General features: G+C 41.5%; 1 long non-coding RNA gene and 1 pseudogene across 1 annotated transcript; one reads left to right on the top strand and one right to left on the bottom strand.

Annotated features, from left to right (window-relative positions):
* The first annotated feature begins 2449 nt into the window (after positions 1–2449).
* LOC129645677 (tripartite motif-containing protein 26-like) overlaps positions 2450–22040 on the top strand; it is a 97893-nt pseudogene continuing 78302 nt past the window's right edge.
* On the bottom strand, positions 4693–20619 carry LOC129645682 (uncharacterized). The gene is made up of 6 exons (XR_008711471.1): positions 20273–20619; positions 19081–19181; positions 13556–13627; positions 12343–12957; positions 10858–11102; positions 4693–6325 (listed from the first exon to the last, which is right to left on the bottom strand). It is a non-coding gene; the product is annotated as an uncharacterized LOC129645682 (long non-coding RNA).

Raw genomic sequence — 22040 nt, forward strand, 5'->3', positions numbered from 1 at the left:
AGCTTTTGACTATATCTCTTCATAGTATTTTGGGGTGTTGGTCTCTGGGTTACAGTATACAGACCTTAGAATTTAAAAGCTGCTGCTGCTGCTAAGTCACTTCAGTTGTGTCCGACTCTGTGTGACCCCATAGACGGCAGCCCACGAGGCTCCCCCGTCCCTGAGATTCTCCAGGCAAGAACACTGGAGGGGGTTGCCATTTCCTTCTCCAATGCAGGAAAGTGAAAAGTGAGAGTGAAGTCGCTCAGTCGTGTCCGACTCTTAGCGACCCCATGGACTGCAGCCTACCAGGCTCCTCCGTCCATGGGATTTTCCAGGCAAGAGTACTGGAGTGGGGTGCCATTGCCTTCTCCAAGCAGAGTTAAAAGTTTGCAACTTCAAGTAAAATGTAGAAGCCTTACAACCATATAGATCACTTTCCCTGTAATTGTCTTATGTATTACATCTATATAATCTCTCTAACGATGTTATAATTTTTGCCTCCAACTGTCCTACATATCTTAAAGAACTTGTGAGGTGTAAAATAAGCTACTGTATTTAACCAAATGTTTACCATTTCTGTTGCCCTTTCTTCTGTTCTCTTGTTATTTTTGAAGTTCCAAATGTCCCTGTGGAAGTTCACATTAGCCTGAAGAACTTCCATTACCAGTTCTTTTAGGGCAGGTTTACTGGTGATAACATTTTCTCAGTTTTCTTTCATCTGAAAATATTTATATTTTGCTTTCATTTCTGAAGGGTATTTTACTGCTGTAGAACCTTGGATTGACAGGACTTTTCACAGCACTTTCCAGATGTTTCTCCCACTGTCTGTTGACCTTTATGGCTTCTAACAAGAAATATGCCAACATCTGAATCATCCTTCCCCTCATTGTGATGTTATTTTTTTCTGATTGCACTCAAGATTTTTTTCTTCATCTTTGCTTTACAGCAGTTTGGTGATGGTGTATTTGGGGTGATTTTTCTTTAAGTTATTCTCTTTGGCATTTGCTGAGCTTTTTGAATCTATAAATCTGTGTCTTTTGCCATACATACTTGAGAAGTTTTCAGCTAATTTTTTCTCTGTTTTTTCCTTTACCAATTTCTTTTCCTTCTCTAGTACACTAATGACTTGAATATTAGACCTTTTGATATTTCATAAGTTACTGAGTTTCTGCTTTTTAGAAAAAAATTCTATTATTAAGATTCAGTAATTTTTATTGCACCTTCTTCAAGTTCATTGACTTTTTTTTTTCCTGTCATCTGCATGCTGCTGTTAAGGCCATGCAGTGAAATTTTTATTTCAGATATTCTATTATTTAATTCAGTGACCAGATATGGGAGGTGATAATGAGGTGTGATTTTTCACACCTAGGTTTTAGTTTGGGTAATGGAGTAGTTATTGGTAGCTCTTACCAAGGAATAAGAACAATGAGGAAAATAAAGCAATGGAGATGTGAATTTAAGCTGCAAGTGGTGACACAGTAGGCTTCTCTACCTCCCTGCTGCTGCTGCTGCTGCTGCTGCTAAGTCACTTCAGTTGTGTCCGACTCTGTGTGACCCCATAGACGGCAGCCCGCCAGGCTCCCCCATCCCTGGGATTCTCCAGGCAAGAACACTGGAGTGGGTTGCCATTTCCTTCTCCAATGCATGAAAGTGAAAAGTGAAAGTGAAGTTGCTCAGTCGTGTCCGACTCTTCGTGACCCCATGGACTGCAGCCTACCAGGCTCCCCCATCCATGGGATTTTCCAGGCGAAAGTACTGGAGTGGGGTGCCATCGCCTTCTCCAAGTGATAAAGCTAATGTGGTTTAAATCAGTGATTTTCAAATTATTGATTGCAATAGCTTATATCATGGCATCAATTTTGTGGGTTATAACCAGCATTTTAAAAACAGACTGCAGTTTTAAAAGTCAGTAAATGATATTGAACAAAACTTGTGTTTTAGTATGTGTGTGCATATGCATGTGCATGTGTTAATTTATTAGACATGAATGCATTTCTAACTGTGATGTTTCCAAAAATGTTTGAAAACCATTAGTTTAAACATAATGATGTTTACAAGGCAGCATATGAATAAAAGACCTATGATTGAACCTAATGGTTTCTAATAATCTAACTCTCATGTTCTCAGATGAGTTTTAAAATATAGACCTAAAGTTTTTATAATTATTTTTTTTTTGGCCACACCGTGTGGGATGTGGGATCGTAGTTCCCCAATCAGGGAACGAATCCATGCCCTCTGCAGTAGGAGTGCAAATTCTTAACCACTGGACCTAAGCCCTAAATTTTTGTAATTCCTTTTCTTTACTACTGAATCATTTACAGCAAATATTTTCACTAAAGCTAATCTACTTAGAGTGAGGGAAATTCCTTAGACTTTATTGGGTATTTACTTTCCCAATACTATTATCTTCTAGAATACTCACCACTTAATTACACATATTAGTACCCTTTAAAATGTTTACAGAAAAGCTGACTACCTGAAACTAACACCAGGTTAGCTTTGCAGGCTGGAATCTGTTCTGAATAGTGTCTGGAAGGAACTTTGGATTTGGAAGGAAAAGGTTGGGAACAGTTTGAACATAAAAACTATTTTCTCATGAGTTCCATTTTAATGTTGAATAAATTCACACTTTCTGTTTTTCCTTCGTGTCCTCTTAGAAAGTCATTCTTCATTTTGAGAAGGAACGCTCTGCAGGGTTTCAGCGTTGCTGTCATGGCCGCTGCCTCTCCTCTGAGGAAACTGGAGGACGAGGTGCTGTGCTCTATCTGTCTTGACTACTTGAAAGACCCCGTTACCATCGACTGGGGTCACGTCTTCTTCTATCACTGCATCATTTGGTCTGTGAATCTGCTCAACAGCCATTATATTGTTCTCTCTGCAAGACAGCCTTTAAGAAAGAGAATATCTGCCATGTGTGGCAGATGGCCAGCATAGTGGAGAACATCTGGAGGATGAAAGTAGATGAGGAGAGACAACCCAGAGACCACTCGAGCAGAGAGTGGAGCAGCTGTGTGGGCAGCATTTGGAGAAGCTGCATTACTACTGCAAGGATGACCAGCAGATACTGTGTGTCATGTGTCGGGAGTCCCGGGAGCACAGGCACCATGCTGCTGTTCTGCTGGAGAAGGCTGCGCAGCCTTATCGGGTAAGAAGCTTTCTGGACCCCAGCTCTGTTCTTGGAACCAAAAATGTTCTATTGTACCTTCAGGTTAAGGTCCAAAATCTTTTTAATAAACACTTTATTGAGGTATAATTGACACATAAAAAGCTGTCCATATATTTGCTGTATGCAGCTTAAGCTTGGGGATAAGTGTGTCACTACCATCAAGGCCAGAGACATATTCATCACCTCCCAAAGTTTCCTCCCACCCAATTTATTATTATTATTGTCTTACTGTGTGTGTGAGAGAGACAACACTTAGCGTAAGATCTATCCTGTTAGCAAATTTTAGCTATACAACACAGTATTGTTATCTGTAAGCACTGTGATATAGAGTAGATCTTCAGAACTTACTTATCTTGCATAACTGAAACTTTTACCCTTTGACCATCACCTCCCCTTTACCCTCCCCTCCAGCTGCTGGCCACCACCATTCTACTCTGCTTCTATGAGTTTCAGATTCCTCATACAAGTGAGATGGTATGGTGTTTGTCTTTTGTGCCTGTCTTATATTTCACTTTACATAATGTCCTCCAGGTCCATCTGTGTCGTTGCAAATGGCAGGATTTTATTCTTTTTTTAAGGTTGAGTAAGATTCCATTGTATGTATATACCACACTGTCTTTATCCATTCATCCATTGGACATTAGGTTGTTTCCATAGCTTGGCTGTTGAGGATAATGCTGCAATAAACATGGGAGTGCAGATGTCTCTTTGAGATCCTGATCTCAATTTCTTTAGATAAATACCTAGAAATAGGATTTCTGGGTCATATGGGAGTTCTATTTTTAATTTTTTGAGAAGCAGCTATTGTGTTTTCCATGACTGTGCCAGTTTCCATTCTCATTAGTAGTGTACCAGGGTTTCCTTCTCTTCACATCTTCACCAATACTTATTATCTTTCATTTTTTAAAATAATAGCCATTCTAACAATTGTAAAGGGAAGGTTCCAGTTCTGTAGCATGGTAAGTTCTTGGCAACATGTATTCTTTTAATTTGAATAATAAACTGGTTTGTTTTTATATCTTTCATAATAGCAAGTCTGTCCCATTGCCTTGATGTTTTAGTTTCTGAAGCATGTGATCAAGCCTCAACCAGCAGTATGGAATACCAGCGCTCTTGATAGCCATCTTGATACTTAGCTTCAAAGTGTGTGCTTCATCTGTATTATAAAAATATTTTTGAGAATATTGCATCTTGTATGAATTTCCTTTCAGAATTTAATCTCAGGGAAAATATTATTTTTTTTGACGTACCAGTATTTTTCCTCCTGTCACTAAAGGATTACATGAATCACTATTTCCCTTTTGTCCTTGGTTAACAGGACTCTTAAAATCAATTTAGTCATTCACTCAGTGATGTGGAGTTAGTATATATATTTTCCTTCATTATTTTGTGTTGATTTTCTTTTTTATTTCTATGTTATCAATTAATTTTAATATAAATTATCTATATTTTTGGTGGAAAGAAACAGTGTAAATATAAAAACTACACTATAAGTCTTAGTAGTTGTAATGATAATAAATTTAATCTCACTTATTTTTCTCCCAGTTTTATTGAGATGTAATTGACATACAGTACAGTATAAGTTTAACATGCATTTTATCTCACTTCTGAGAAGCTACTCTAAGCTAATATAGCACTCACTTTGTTTCTTCTTCATTAACTAGGATGAAAACTATTCCAACCTAGTTATCTTATAATACTACATAAGATCAAAGACTATCTAATTTCACTCTGAAATCATTTTTGCAGGTGTCTTTTCTTATTGAGGGCATTTTCATCTTCATCTTGAGATTATTCATGTCCCCCCTCCCCCCCATAGGGTAAAATTCTAAACCATCTGAAGATTCTGAAGGGAGACAGGGACAGGATTCAGAATTTTCAGTCTACAGGAGAAGATGAGATCCAGGCCCTGGTGGTACGAGAAGTTTCGAGTGAATGTTCTTTGTACCTGTGTTGGGTGGGAGAGAGAAAGAGAACTGTGTGTGTGTTTGTGTGTGTGTGTGTATATATGTTGAGGGGAGGGGGGATAATGAGGAATGAGGAGAAAGTGGGTGTGATAGAAGGGATTCTAGTTCTGAACTTATCCTCAGACAAACATTCTGGTGTTTTCCAGCCTCTCAGGAAAAATCCTCTTTGTCTTTCTGCCTTTACTGTAGGCAAAGTTCCAGAGCCATAAGCAAGACATAGCATCAGTGTTTGAGCAGGGCCATCAGTTCCTGAGAGAAAAGGAGCAGTACCTGTTGGAGTGGCTGGAGGGAACGGAGCAACAGCTCACTGAAGGGAGGAACAGCCATGTCACCAAGGGCTCTGAGGAGGTCATCCGGCTGGAGACCCTGATTTCTGAGTTAGAGAAGAAGGCTCAGCAGCCAGCACTTGAACTTTTGCAGGTGAGGGACCAGTTAAATTGTACCTCTTGCTCCAGGCTGCAGTCTGGCCCCTCCATGAGCATGAGATTTGGACCAGGAGTCAGGAGAGACAAGGTTTTGTTCTCATTTGTTGAGTTCTTGACAGGTTAATTAGCAAACCAATAGGTTGTAAGTCCCAAATCACAGTGGGTGGGAGACTACAATATGCACAGATGTTACACTGAGACAGTAAGATCTGTCAGTCAATTCAGTTCAGTCTCTTAGTCATGTCCGACTCTTTGCAACCCCATGGACTGCAACACACCAGGCTTCCCTGTCCATCACCAACTCCTGGAGCTTGTTCAAACTCATATCCATTGAGTTGGTCATGCCATCCAATCATCTCCTCCTCTGTCGTCCCCTTCTCCTCCTGCCCTCATTCTTTCCCAGCTTCAGGGTCTTTTCCAATGAGTTGGTTCTTTGCATCAGGTGCCCAGAGTATTAGAGCTTCAGCTTCAGCATCAGTTCTTCCAATGAAAATTCAGGACTGATTTCCTTTAGGATTAACTGGTTTGATCTCCTTGCAGTCCAAGGGACTCTCAAGAGTCTTCTCTAACATCACAGTTCAAAGCATCAATTCTTCGATGCTCTGCTTTCTTTATGGTCCAACTCTCACATTGATACATGTACATTTATAATTATAAGAAATAATTAAAAAAAAAAAAAAGAAAGAATTGAGTGTTAAATCTTATGATCAGACTGGAAGCCACAGGAATTCTGGAAAAGGCTAGTCAGGGAGGGCTTCATGGATGAAGCAGCTCTTAACGGTAGCCTTGAGGAAAATGTAAAGATTTGTGTTAGCAGGAAAGAGGAGTTGAACATTCCATTTGTGGAGGTGCATTGGTTAAAATGAAACACATGAATGTGATGATAAACTTAATGAGTGTGATAATAAAAAGGTGGGTGTAGGTGCAGCATGCATGACAGTCCTGTCCGACTCTTTGCGACCCCATGGACTGTAGCCCACAGGCTCCTCTGTCCATAGGATTTTCCAGGCAGGAATACTGGAATGGGTTAGCCATTTCCTCCTCCAGGGGATCTTCCTGACCCAGGGATTGAACCTGAGTCTCCTGTGGCTCTTGCACTGACAGGAAGATTCTCTACCATTGAGCCACCTGGGAAGCCCGCAGGTGCTGAGGAAGAGCGTTTGGAAGATAGGAAGGTACACAGAGTGAAAGGGGCTACCTTTCTGGAGGAGTCAGCTTAAGTGAGAAAGAAGTTAAAGGGAAGGTGGGCTAGTTAAGATGGGGCCAACTGAGTAGAGGCCTTCAAAGGCATTCTGAGATTTCAGTCTTAACCTGATAGACAGTTAGAGTCTTAACAGATTAAGGAGTTTTCCTGGAGAGGATATCCTAGACTCAAATGGAGGAAAGGAAGGGGAAACGTGTGCCCCCATAAACCACAGTGGAGAATAACACAGGTCCAAGCCCACCAGAAAATTCTCTGTACAGTCCTATTCTGTACCCATTCCCAGCGAGCTCATCGTAAGGAACGGTGGCAGCTCCTGGGAACCTTATTTCCATGACAGTCTGTCTTTTCTTCCTTTCTAGGACCCAAGTGACATAACAAGCAGGTAAGTGCTGCTTGCTTTATATTTTTAACCACTTAGGTGTTCCTTTGTTTTTTCTTTCTGTCACCATAACTTATCGAAATTTGGCAAGGGCTGAAAGGGGTTATTTGGAAGAAGAGAGGTTCTTCTAGAAAGTTTAATATGAAAAGTATTCCATAGAACGTCCTAGAAAAATTATTGTCTTGGAACTTAGGATTGTAAGAGGATAGGGAGAATTGAAATGGGAGGAGATTGTAGCAGAGTATTTGAAACAGTTTAAAATACACATTTGTTTCTAAGACCTGGTGTGCTTTTGTTCTTTTTATTCCTGTTTGGTTCCCAGCCGCCTCTCCTGGATGCACTGCCTCACATTTTGTAGAGCACATTTCTTCATCAGATTGCCCTCCACGCTTGTTAGTGATGGTTTCCTGCTCCTTGCTGGATCATAAGGAGACACTTATATGCGTCACAGGGATATGGTTTCTTTGGCAGTGGTTCTCAGCCAGTGTGTTAGGCATTAAACACTGACAGTTTTCAAAAACCATACCCATAATGATATGCAGAAGCTTTGAACAGAGATAAAAGCCAAGTATTGTGAGAATACACAGTTCATCCCAGAGACACCAGGACTGTTGGCATAATCTGAGCATTTACCATGGACCAGTTACCAGGTGGGGAAAGGAAATACAGTGCCAGATTCTGGCTGGGGAAACCAGAGACTGTCAGAGATGAGTGATTATATAAGAAATGAGAGTGATACAGAATGTGTAAGACTTCTTGCCCTAGAGTATTTTGTGTGATATCAGTAGTTATTCTAGTTTTCTTTTTATTAGTGTTTTCATACTATTAAACTTTTTATTCTTTAACTCTCAACCTATCTGGGCTGTTATTTTTATGTATCTCTTATAAGCAACATAAAATTTTGTTTTCTTTTAAAAGAAATTCATCTGACACATTTTAATTGGAATATTTAGTATTTATAGCTCCTGGAAAACCACCACTTTCATTTATAATTTTAAAAGTATTTGGAGTGTTTGACAAATAATATCCTTACATTTTATTTTTTATATCTGAATATGTTTTGTTTATATCTACTTTTGCCTTCTCTATTTGCCTTTCTCTTTTTTCTATTTTATATTTTTGTGTGTATATATTTATGAGCCTTGTTTTTGTCATATGCTATAATTTCTAGTCCATAGTATTTTTTATTGTTTTCTAGATATTTTAAAATTTTAAATTTCATTTGCTATTTAATATAAGATTTGTTTTAAAAACAGGACATCTGTCAATGGTGCTGTGTTTTTCTTTTTCTAACAGCTTTATGTTTCATAGTTTTTTTACATTTTGTGATCAGACAAGTGTGTTGCCATTTCTACTATTTTGGACTTTATTGAGGCTTTCTGTATTGTGTGTTTTAAATTTTTGGACAGTTCTATGCACTTGAAAATAAGGTACATTCTTTGTGTTCTTGGAATAGGACTGATATATTTCCATGAGGTTTTCCTTAGTAATTTTGTTATTTAAGTATTTTGTTTTGATACTTAAGAAGGCCCGGATAGCTCAGTCAATAGGTAGAACATCAGACTTTTAATTTTTTTAAGTCCCTGTTTGGGTGTAGCTCTACACTTTTGGGCTTCCCTGGTGGCTCAGTGGTAAAAATAATCTCCTGCAGGTTGATCCCTGGATCGGGAAGATGCCCTGGAAAAGGGAATGGCAACCCACTCCAGTATTCGTGCCTGGAGAATCCCATGGACAGAGGAGCCTGGCAGGTTGCAGTCCATGGGGTCTCAATAGTCAGACATGACTTAGCAACTAAACCACCATAAATGACATGTTGGTGGATAGAGAATCCTTGGATCATGGCCCTTTCTTCAGATCTCTATATTCTTCTCTCTGACTCTGATGTCGAAACTGGCCACTTGGAAAAGCAGCTTTTACTATCTGCCTTTTTGGTCCATTATTGGTATTTGTTCGCATGTGTATACTCTGACGGTGGGAAACCATGCCTTTCTCTCAGGAGTAATTACTGTGACTTCATTATCTCCAGATACTCCCGGAAGATGTTCTGGATTGAAAAGCCTATCAGTCCTGCAATCAGAAAACAGATGGAAGAATTTTCAGATAAACTTCTTTGTTTAGAGAAAGGACTCAGAGGATTCCATGGTAAAGGAGGGAGTTCTGAGCCTAGAAAACCTTCTTTGTTTCTTTGTAATGTTTCTTTAAGTTTTGATTGTGGCTGCACCTTCTCAGAGTTCCTGCATGTCATTCACACCAGGCAAGGACACTGGGGAGGAAATCTAAGTCCAAACCATGGAGGCTTCCATGTGACAGTCTAAGACTGTTCCATAATGTAGAATAATAGTTAATAGGTCTCAGAGTTGGTAGAAATATATTTCATATCTACTGCTGTTGCTGCTACTTCTAAGTCTCTTCAGTCGTGTCTGACTCTGTGCGACCCCATTGACGGCAGCCCACCAGGCTCCCCTGTCCCTGGGATTCTCCATGCAAGAACACTGGAGTGGGTTGCCATTTCCTTCTCCAATGCGTGAAAGTGAAAAGTGAAAGTGAAGTTGCTCAGTCATGTCCGACTCTTAGCGAGCCCATGGACTGCAGCCCACCAGGCTTCTCTGTCCATGGGATTTCCCAGGCAAGAGCACTGGAGTGGGGTGCCATTGCCTTCTCCAATTTCATATCTAACAGTGAGGTAAAAGAAGATTGGGAGGCTATGGAAAACAGTATGGCATTTCCACAAAAATTTAAACACATAATTACCATATGATCTAGCATTCCCACTTCCCAAAGAATTCAAAGCAGGCCCTCAAAGAGATATTTGCACTCTCATGTTCATAGCAACATTATTCACAATGGACAGGAAGTAGAAGTAACCCAAATGTTCATCACTGGATGAATGCAGAAATGGAATGTGGCATATGCAGACAATTGAATACTATCCAGCCTAAAAAAGGAAGGAAACTGTGACACATACTCTAACATGGATGAACCTCGAGGACAAAATGCTAAGTGAAATGAGCCAGTCACAAAGAGACAAGTACTGTGTGATTCCATGTATATGAGGTCTCTAAATTAATCAAATCCATAGGAACAGAAAGTAGATTAGTGGTTGCCAGATTAGAGAGGAGGGGGAAATGAGGAGCTGCTGTTTAACAAGTATAGAGTTTAAATTTTAAAAAATGCAAAAGTTCTGGAAACTGGTTGCACAACAATTTAGATGGAAAAGGCAATGGCACCCCACTCCAGTACTCTTGCCTGGAAATTCCCATGGACGGAGGAGCCTGGTAGGCTCCAGTCCATGGGGTCGCTAAGAGTCGGGCACGACTGAGTGACTTCACTTTCACTTTTCACTTTCATGCATTGGAGAAGGAAATGGCAACCCACTCCAGTGTTCTTGCATGGAGAATCCCAGGGACAGAGGAGCCTGGTGGGCTGCTGTCTATGGGGTCGCACAGAGTTGGACACGACTGAAGCAACTTAGCAGCAGCAGCAACATTAATGAACTATACACTTAAAACTGGTAAAGACAGTAAACGGTATGTGTTTTAACCACAATTGAAAATAAAATTAAAGAATAGTGAGAGAATGACTATAAAGAGGTATCTTTGAGAGTGGAGAGAAATAGTGTGATTTAGGACTAGAAGTTTAGGGCTTAGCTTAAAAACAGGTAGTATGCCCAAAGGTGCTCTTTAATGAAGCACCAGGTGGGTTCAGCACATGTTGCCATGGATATTCACACGAACCTGTTTAGACTGGACAGCTGTGGGTGTCTCCTGAATTAATTCCTCTGTTTCACTTGAACTTTCATGATCCCCTGTTAACTGTTGAAGTTATATGAGATACCATAAAAGAGTTTGACTGAGAAGCTGTGGTGCCAGAGCTGCTTCCTGTCAAGAATTCCCAGGTGGGCCAGTGGGTAGGACTCAGTGCTTTCACTGCGGTCGGCCTAGGTTCAATCCCTGGTCTTCCCAAAAGCCGAGCAGTGTGGCTAAAGAAAAAAGAACAAGAAAGAATTGCTCACTGTCCTTTTGTTCTTTTACTCTAGGAAAGTTGATGAGGGATCTGGACTATAAGACAAGTGAGTATCTGGAGAGGATAGTGGCTGAAGTTTGCAAATTACCATTTTCCTGTGAAACTCTTATTACTTACGGGTCAGCCCGTTTGTTTTAAAGAGGAAGGTCTTCATGTGACTAATGTATCCAAATTCTTTATCCTGAGTTCAGAACCATAAACCTTTCCCCAGATTTGTTCAGCTGTAGTGATCCTAGTCCTTATCTTTTTTTGCTCTCCAGTCTCATCGCATTGCCTGAGGCCTTGAATTTTCTGTGTTCTTTACACTCTCTAAATATGGTTGCTAATAGTCTGAACATAAGGTCAAAAGCAGTCTTTGTCCCGGCCCCCTGAGGAGCCTCCCACCATTGTCATGAAGGCCCCAGAACCTATGGGACAAATCTCATTTGTATCTTTTGTGAGGCCACACCTTTGTCTCCTTGTCCCCACAGTGAGGATCATCCTTAATTCCCATTCAAGGGCTACCTTTCAGTGTCTCCAGGTGGGAAGAGTATGATGTTCATGGCTTGTGGATGAACAAATGCCAGTGTGGTCAGTGATTTGATCCAGAGCCCAGGGTGCTGGGCAGTAAGGGCTTCATGTGGGGCAAAGTGTACTGGGAAGTGAAAGTGGACAGGATCTGGTGGGAAGCAGAGGAGGAAGAAGACGCAAAGAGATACAGGGCTGGAAGCAGAGGCATGTTTGGCAGCAGGTATCTTGGTGGGTTTACAGGCATCACTGATGGGTATCTTTCTCCTGGATATAGAGAGGAGAATGAGGAGTTGGAAGAAGAATGGTCTCGGGAAAATGGAATATGGCCAAAATTCTGCCTGGTGGGGGAGGCAAGAGAGTCAGTGGTGAGAAGGGGATTTCTCAACTTCACCTCTGAGGAGGGGTCTGGACTCTGCAGCTGTCCTCAGCTGGGGTGTCTATATGCACCAGCCCGGGGCCCTTCCAGATCCTGTCCTACTGCCCCCGGCAGATTGGAGTTGCTCTGGATCATGATGGTGGGAAGGTAACCTTTACCAATGCCAGAACTCAAGAGTTCATCTATGAATTCTCATCTGCCTTTGCTGAGAGAATTTTCCCTTTCCTGTGGCTTAACTGCATGAGATCCAGACTTGCGCTGAGACCCTGAGAGAAGATCTCCTGGCACGGCCCCAGGTTTTGTCATTTACCCTTTGTTCCTTTTCATCAGTCCCAGCTCTGCCTCAGCTGGATGGTCCTGCTGGGTTTCTGATTGCACTCAGATGACTGGAGCTTTATGGCAATCATGAGTCTCTTGTCCTCGCAGCTTTCTCTCTGAAATGGGGATCGTAATAGTTGATCTTCTTTCTCTAAGGGGAATGGTTGGAATGTCTTTAATGTGTTTATTAAAATGTGTCTTAACTAATTTATCTCTTCTGTTGCCTTTGATTTGGTTCTTCACCGGCCACTGAGACAAATGTATGAAAACGAGTGGCTGTATTACAGAATCTCGGCTCCTGCTACAAACAGTAATTGATGACAACATCCATATTGATTTCTGAAGCACCTTTTCTGTCCCATAATTTCTCCGGCCATCCTTCTAAGCAGTTGTTGTTGTTCCATCGCTCAGTCATGTCCGACACTTTGCAACTCCATGGACTGCAGCACGCCATGCCTCCCTGTCTTTCACCATGGCCCAGAGTTTGCTCAAACTCATATCCATTGAGTCAATGATGCCATCCAACCATCTCATCCTCTGTCACCCCTTTCTCCTTCTGCCCTCAATCTTTCACAGCATCAGGGTCTTTTCCAAATCTTCTAAGCAGCTGAGGAAACAGTAAATATTTGGCAGTTCATATCTGTTTAACCTTTGATACACTATGAGATTTGAGATATCTGGCATAAGAATTCCTTTATTTATCTGCCATGTTCTGATAATTTTTGCAATGGGAGGGAGAGAGGGGAAGCCATGTAAGGTTCAGGTGTATATGAGTTTTTGGAAGTGACTTGGTTCTGAAGTCATGTCTAATGTCAGCTGTGTTTTGAGATGGTAGAAATAGATATGTAGCTTAATGTTAAATCAGTAATCTTACCTATAAGCAGCAGAAAACAAATTGGCTAATTTTAGAAAAAGGAAAATTTACTTTTAAAAAAGGGAAATTAATTAAATATCACTGGAGCATGTGGAGTGCAAAGAGGGAGGGATATGTGTGCCTGCCTGCAAGCAAATTCTGGAGGCATGTCCACGTGACTCCCAGAGAGGTGGGAGCTGCAGTGAGAGAGGGAGGAGGAGGAGTCAGCAGGGCTTGAGAGGATTGTTGAATTGTCAGGATATAAATAGAATACATCATGCATGAGTCCAAGCTATTGGAGAGTGGATATAATCTGGTGGGGAATAGAAGAGGAAGAAGTAACAACGCTTACTTACGGAGCCAGAGGTGTGTTTGACAGTAGCAATCTTGGTGGATTCATACTCAACTGATGGGTAAAGTTTTCCTGGATACAGAGGTGAGAATGAAGAGTTGAGGAAGGAGTGGGCTCAGGAACTTAGTGGATAGAACAGCCCTAGTTCTTCATGTAATTAACCCCTAAATCAAAATCTGCCATAAGCACACCAGAATAGGATGCCTGCCTGTGCCCAGCAACAAAAAAGCAAAGTGTGTTTTTTGGCTTCTGTAATAAGACATGGTCTCATCAAGACTCGTGTAGTTCAGCATTCTCAAGACATGGGAGCACATGCTAGTTGCCAATTTGAGAGAATAGCATTGAAACATGTATATTATCATATGTGAAATAGATCACCAGTCCAGGTTTGATACATGAGGCACGGTGCTCAGGGCTGGTGCACTGGGATGACCCTGAGAGATGGGATGGGGAGGGAGGTGGGAGGGAGGGTCTGGATGGGGAACACATGTACACCCATGGCTGATTCATGTCAATGTATGGCAAAAACCACCACAATATTGTAAAGTAATGAGCCTCCAATTAAAAGAAAAAAAAAACAAATTTTTTCTGATTGTAAACTGAATATAAATTCACTATAAAAATGAAGAGTTTTTTTTTTTAATCCCATAGTCCTTTTGTCAACAAAACATTTTCTCTATTAACATTTTGGTATATTTTTAACCTTTTCTGCTGTAAAAATTTGCATATTTCTTATTTTATAAAACTGAAATTGCTATATATGTAATCTCATAGTGTATACTTTTAACGTCATATCTGATCATCTGCCCACGTCATTAAATATTTCTGAAGATAAAAAAAAGAAAATGTTTCGTTGCAGGACTTCTCCGGTGGTACAGTGGATAAGAATCCCCTTGTATTCAGGTTCAACCCAGGGACATAGATTCAACCCTGGTTGGGGAAGATTCCAAGTACCTCAGAGCAACTGATCCCATGTGCTGCAACTGCTGAAGCCCCTGGGCCCAGAGCCTGTGCTCTGCAACAAGAGAAGCCATGGCAGTGAGAGGGCTGTGTGTGCTGCAACTAGAAAGGAGCCACCCCCCCGCCCCCGCCCCCGCCCCCGCCCCTGCTCTCTGCAAGTAGAGAAAGCCCATGCGCTGCAGCGAAGACCCAGTGCAATCAAAGATAAAAATTAATAATGAAAAAACAATGACAAAATCATTCTCACTGAGGAGAGACAGCTTTCCCAGACTACAGCTCAGACAGAAGCAAGCCTCTGATATGCAAACTAACCAATCCAGACCCCACCCCGCCCTCCCTCCCTACCCCCCCAATCCTCCCCACACCTCCTACCCCAGCTTCCCCCCTCTCCTCCCCCGTCCCTGGTTTAGCCTTTGTACCCTAAGAGGCAATATTCCTCTGCCTTAATAATCCCAGGGCCAGGTACCAGACAACCAAAGACCATTACTATAACCCAAAGCCTGCTGATACTTGTTCATACCAGCCAATCCTAATTTGTTTTCCCTGCCCTACACCTTGACTTTCCCAAGGAGACCTATTAAAGGTCTAACCTTTATTTTCCTTTCATCTTTGCCAAGCTGACAGATTTTAATTTTTCTTTCCATTTTCCCTTTCACATTCCCATTTTTCCCATTTATTAATAATGAATTTATTTGGTATTTACATTTCTTCTTTTCCAAATTGTTTTCTAATAGTCTTTATTTTCCAATCTTGTTGTAAGAATTTTAAAATATTGAATTTAAGGAAGAAAAATCAGCCTCCTGACCCCAGGGAACAGGTGTGATACTCACAGCTAGACCTCAGAGTTACTTGAAGCTGGCCTGGTGCTCAGCAGCTAGGCCATGTTGTTCTCTTTGGAATAAATCATTTTATAAAATAGAAACATCAAATAAGGATACACTGAAATCATAATAAAGTGAAACAAAACAAGACAAGACTATACATAATTTCATTTAAGCACAGAGAAACAGGGAACTGTGCAATTCAGAAAGTACTGAACATCTCCCTATCCTGGGGAACAGGACTGATGGTTGCAAATGCTCCGTTATCTTTGCTCTAGTCTGACCTCCTTATAGATGTGATTGATTGGGACACCCAATCATGTAATTGACCATGCTTCCTGGCAATACTCAGTTTGGAGTAAACCCCTCTTTTCTCCAACCAAAGCCCAAATCCCACAATAACACATTCTTTCTTATACCCTCACTCTAAGATGCTCTGTGGTTCCCCACAGTATACATTCTCCCTTGCTGTATCAAGTAGTTGAGAGAGTCATTTCCTAGGCAGGTTGATAGGGAGTCTAGGGGTCCCCAAGGAGAGAGGGGTCTGGAATTCTCAAGGAGGAAGAAAGAACAAACTTTTTTCTTTCTTCACATTCCTTAGGATTATATAACAATAATGTATCCTGCCTAAGGACAGTCTTTGGATTAAACCTTCTGTTATCTTAAACTGTAAATTATGGGAGTAGACCTGGTCTTTACAAGGATGTATCTTGCCTGAGGACAGTGTTATCTTAAAATGTAAATTATGGGAGTAGGTCTGATGAGGTCTTTACAACCTCCAGACATTCTTTGGGTTATATAACTTCATTGTTAACATTAGCAAGCGGGTACTCTTTCTGCCCCCTTCTGAGGCCTATGTCAGAAGCTTTCTCTATCTCCTTTATACTTTAAAAAACTTTATTACACAAAAGCTCTGAGTGACCAAGCCTCGTCACTGGCCCCGGATTGAATTCTTCTCCTCTCAGGGCCAAGAATCCCGATGTCTTCACGTGATTCAACAACAACCTTTCATAGTAAACACACTGTGTTCAACTAGGTGTGTTCCTGGTGGTCTTTGGGTGAAAAATATTGACACATGCTAATATTTTGTCTATCAGATTTTTTCAGTTCAGTTCAGTTCAGTTCAGTTGCTCAGTCGTGTTCGACTCTTTGTGACCACATGAATCACAGCACGCCAGGCCTCCTTGTCCATCACCAACTCCCAGAGTTCACTCAGACTCGCGTCCATCAAGTCAGTGATGCCATCCAGCCATCTCATCCTCTGGCGTCCCCTTCTCCTCCTGCCGCCAATCCCTCCCAGCATCAGAGTCTTTTCCAATGAGTCAACTCTTCACATGAGGTGGCCAAAGTACTGGAGTTTCAGCTTTAGCATCAGTCCTTCCAGTGAATACCCAGGACTGATCTCTTTTAGGATGGACTGGTTAGATCTCCTTGGAGTCCAAGGGACTCTCAAGAGTCTTCTCCAACAGCACAGTTCAAAAGCATCAATTCTTCGGCGCTCAGCTTTCTTCACAGTCCAACTCTCACATCCATACATGATCACTGGAAAAACCATAGCCTTGACTAGACGGACCTTTGTTGACAAAGAAATGTCTCTGCTTTTGAATATGCTATCTAGGTTGGTCATAACTTTCCTTCCAAGGAGTAAGCATCTTTTAATTTGGCTACAATGGCTGCAATCACCATCTGCAGTGATTTTGGAGCCCCAAAAATAAAGTCTGACACTGTTTTCACTGTTTCCCCATCTATTTCCCATGAAGTGATGGGAACAGATGCCATGATCTTAGTTTTCTGAATGTTGAGCTTTAAGCCAACTTTTTCACTCTCCTCTTTCATTTCATCAAGAGGCTTTTTAGCTCCTCTTCACTTTCTGCCATAAGGGTGGTATCATCTGCATATCTGAGGTTATTGATATTTCTCCCAGCAATCTTGATTCCAGCTTGTGCTTCCTCCAGCCCAGCGTTTCTCATGATGTACCCAAATTTTTTAGGTGTCTTTAAATTTGATTATGGACATGTGTTTGCATGCTTGTGAGTTTGTGGTTGCCATAGAAAAGTTTTATTTCTTCTTTGTGTTTTTTTCTTAAATCTTTGGGTCATGCTTAGAAAATTCTTCATTCGACAATTGGGAAAATTTTATGTATATTTTCATTTAGGTAGAGATGATGAGGAGAGTGGGGTCCAAGGGTAAAAGGAAACAAAAAACTGAAATTGGGGGCAAGTATCACTTTACACACACTATGGGGAGGAATAATAGGTAAAGAATTCAAAGGGGGTGGGAATTCTAAGGTTTTTATTTTCTGTTTTGTATTTTTATAATTATATAGGACCAACAGCGTATTTTATAATGGGGTATTCAATAAATACTTTCTTGTGGCTAAGTGAAGATATAAGTGCTTGCTTATGTTTACCAGATTAACAGAAATGACATCAAGAGTCTCAATGTAATATAGATAAGAAATAGCTCCAAAGATGAGTGTTTTTGAAAACTAATTACCTTGAGGTGATAAATTATGTTTAGGTTAATGATGTTAAAGAAAGTGAAAGTGGGTCTGTCTCTGCGACCCCATGGGCTGTAGCCCACCAGACTCCTCTGTCCATGGAATTTTCCAGCCAAGATTACTGGAGTGGGTGGATAGCCATTCCCTTCTCCTGGGGATCTAGAGCTCAAACCCGGGTCTCCTGCACTGGAGCCAGATTAAATTTTCTTGGGCCTGCCGTATTTTACAGTAATGTCTAAGACCCACATAACCAAATGTATGAAGATAATTTCAATGTACTTCAATCTATGAGTCATACAGTATCTTGGGAGAATGAAAACTAAACCACTTAGATATGCTCTGTCAAATAGTAGCTACTAGCCACATACAGCTATTTAAATTTAATTGAATAAAAATTCAACTGATCAGTGATGTTAGCCACATTTCAAGTGCTCAATAGCCACATAGAGCTGGCACCTACCACATGAAAAGTGCAGACCTAGAACTCTGAGTAGCACTATTATTGATGAGATTAGTGGGCCTCAAGTAAGGTATATTAGACCCATTCAAAACCAAATGGCCAATATTATTTCTCACACAGATTACATCAGATTTATTTCTGGGATATGGATAAATATTAAGCTGGTACCAACAAATCCAAAATGGGTCAGGAATGAATTTCTCTCTCATGCCTTCAGGCACAAACTATTCCCAGTTCCAAAGGGGAAACACCTGTCTCCCAACTCCCTTCCTAGGTGGAGACACTCTGGCATCAAATTTCTAAGGGTAAGTCCTCTTAGAAGAACCAAGAGGCAGAGTCTTAATAAGTAAATGTTGGGAAGCACAGAGTCCAATTCAGGAAGAGGGAGTCTAGAAGTGAAGAGACAAAGAGGTGGGTGCTAACTTGTAGTCTCCCTGCTTTACTCAGAACAGTAGTTCTCAAACTGTGGTCTGTGGAACCCTTGAAGTCTCTGAGACCCTACTATGGGAGACATGAAGTCAAAACTATTTTCATAATATTACCAAAAATTTATTTACCTTTTTCTTTTAAATATGTATTACTTACTTTGGCTGCAGTGGGTCTTCACTGAGGCATGAGGGATTTCTCTAGTTGCAGAGCATGGGCTATAGGCTCAGCAGTTACAACTTGAAGGCTTAGTTGTCCTTTGACACATGGGCTCTCAGTTCCCCCGCAGGGATCAAACCCTTGTCCTCTGCATTGGAGGGCCATTTCATAACCACTCTTCCACCAAGGAAGCCCCTACCTTTTTCACTGTGTTGACATTTGCACTGAGGTAAAAGTTAGCAGAAATGAGCCTATTTCAACAAACAGCAATAGCAGTTATGAATTCTTCACCAAATTTAGCTGCAGAATAAAAAACCAAGTTTCACTGAAAAATATCCAGGTTGTAGTATTAAAAATTATTGTTTTTATTGTCATCATTCTTGAGTCCACATTTTAGACTCTCTGATAGCATGAAATGGGAAGTACACATAAAATACTTCTGCTCCATTTTAAAGTACTATGTCCCAAGGAAAATAATTTTTCTGAGCTGACTTAGCTTCTTTTTTTATGGAATACTATTTTCACTTTAAGAATGAATAACAGGAAAACTACGATTTTTTAGATTTAGTTATTTGGCATAATGAACATGAGTTTCTCGCTTCCAGGAAATCAACTTACAGTATTTATTGCCAATGATAAAATGCAAGCTCTCGTGAGAAAATTAATCTTGACAGCTTCCCAGTACTGACAAACTTCTCTAGTGTAAGCTGTGGTGACATTAACAAATGTGATTGTTTGCTAATCTTAAACGTCAGCACTCTAAAATCTATACAACTTGGTAAAACAATGCATTGCTTTTTAAAAAATCATGCATTGATACAATATTCATTCATCGTACAAAACAGGCCTACGGACTCCTATGCAACAGATTTGGAAATATTCAGTTATAGTTTCAAGTTCCACATAGCAAAATATTATTTATGAAACCTAACACTTGTGTAGTGTTAGTGTTGTATCAAAGATGAGTAGCCATAATTATCTGAAAATGTTATTCAAAATACTTCCCTTACCTATACTTATGTGAGGCTGGATTTTTTTCATTTACTTTAATTTAAAAAAATTAAATACAGAAGCAGATATCCAAATACTTCAGTTTTCTAATGAGGCATACAAGAAAAGAATGTAAACTTTTGAAAGAATGTAAAATCTAGAAGGCTCACTTCTCACTATACTATTTCATCTTGAAAATAGAGATTTTTCATAAAAATATTTCTTTTAATGTAATGGGTTATTAATATTACAATTGAATCAATCGATTTCTGTTGTTTCAATTTCTAATATGGCCAATGTTCACAGATATAACACACATAAGTGATACTATCTTTGAGGTCCCAAGTCGTATAGTCATAACACTGATTCTGAAACCGAAAGTCTGTAAACTTGTGACTTACAAGGTCCTCCAGGTAGTAAGAGAGGGGTCAGGGCAAAGTCCCAGGTCCCCGGGTAAGGCTCTCAGGGTCTTAGGCCAGAAGGTGATGTCTGGGCGGAGGAGTCAAACCTCGTGGGAATCCCCACCTCCCTGGGATTTCACTTTCTCGCCGCTCAAACTGTGTCGGGTCTTTCTGCCTGGATACTCATGACGAGGTACCAGTTCTCGCTCCCATTGCGTATCCGGTTTCTAGAAGCCAATCAACGTCACCATCGTTCCTGGTTTTAGGGTCTCTTATCTCCCCTCTAATGGCACCCCACTCCAGTACTCTTGCCTGGAAAATGCCAAGGACGGAGGGCCTGGTGGGCTGTAGTCCATGGGGTCGCTAAGAGTCGGACACCACTGAGCGATTTCATTTTCACTATCTCCCCTCGCAAACTGTGTCGGGCCTTTCTGCCTGGATAGTCATGACGAGGTCCCAGTTTTCACTTCCATTGCGTATTTGGTTTCTAGAAGCCAATCAGTGTCCATTCCTGGCTTCAGGGTCTCTACCGACCAGCCCGGACTGATTTTCTCAGGCTCGGATGGTAGTAGGCGCTTTAGGAACTCAAGCACTCTGCTGCTGTTAGGGTCCCGGGGTCTGACCAAGATCTGGGAGAGGGAGATTCTGCAGGGGGAGGAGCAGGGGGCTGCTTGCTGCAGCGCAGGACCTCCAAGCAAGGCAAATTCGCCTCACAAGGCCCAGACTCCACACTTATTTGGGCTAAGAAGAGCCTGCAGCGATTTGTTCTTTTTTTTTTTTCGGGTTTTGGACCAGAACCAGCTGAATCTGCGCAGCTGGAGGCCTGACTCAGCTGTAGACTGTGGGGCCCTGGGAAGCCTCTCCTCTGGGACCCGTGACCCCAAACCTTGGTTCATCCTCGGGGAAAGAATTTAGATTTGGGTACAGGAGCTCACAACTTTTTAATTTGAAGGTTTGGAGGTGGAGGGATCAGGCCTGAGGGATCCAGACAGCAGGTCTCTCTCTGTTAGGTCCATGAAGGGGATGAAGAGACAGGAGGCTAGGGTCCTGGGCTCTTAGGCCTGGGAGGAGAAGAAGGCACCCTGAAGGCTTCATAGGGTGGAGAGGGTGATGCTTGGACAGGAGGGTCCACCCTTGGTGTCCTTGGTATGGTGTTGTAGGTCTGGGGAGGAGGAATGTCTTTTTCATGTCTCAGGAAAATATTAGGGGGACCCACAGCCCAGACTCATGACTGATCTCCTTGTCACCCTTGTGGCCTCCAGGCTCCAGTTCACATCCTGTCCTTTGATCTCCAGGAAGCACCTTCATGGCCAGCAGCTAGACAGGTCCTTTTCCCAGGCTCTTGGGCCAGTGTATGTGGCACAGTGGTCCCTGCCGTCTCAGCTCATAAAGGGAGGATGTCTAAGTAGCCCCTGACTGTGAGCTGAGGATGGGCTCTGCCTTCTTCAGGTCTCCCTGTCCCTCCCCGTCCCCCAGCATCATGTGTGTGGGGTGTAGAGTGGGGACTGGGGTGGGGGTATTTCTCTGGAAGAGAGGACTTCTTTTAATCACCTCTGCTCTCTCTTTTTCTCTTTTCCCTTCTTCCATGTGTATTTGAGTCATGTCATATCTATAATTACAGAAAAATACCAAAAACATAAGTACAATTTCCCAGCAAAATATGGAGCTGACACTGTATGATTATCATCCAGGTGGAAAATAGAGCCTCTACCAGCACCCAGGCCAGAAGCCCCTGTGTCTCTCCCCACACACACCCACCTCCCTGCAC

The sequence above is a fragment of the Bubalus kerabau genome, chromosome 3, assembly GCF_029407905.1.
Source record: "Bubalus kerabau isolate K-KA32 ecotype Philippines breed swamp buffalo chromosome 3, PCC_UOA_SB_1v2, whole genome shotgun sequence".
NCBI classification, from domain to species: Eukaryota; Metazoa; Chordata; class Mammalia; order Artiodactyla; family Bovidae; genus Bubalus; species Bubalus kerabau.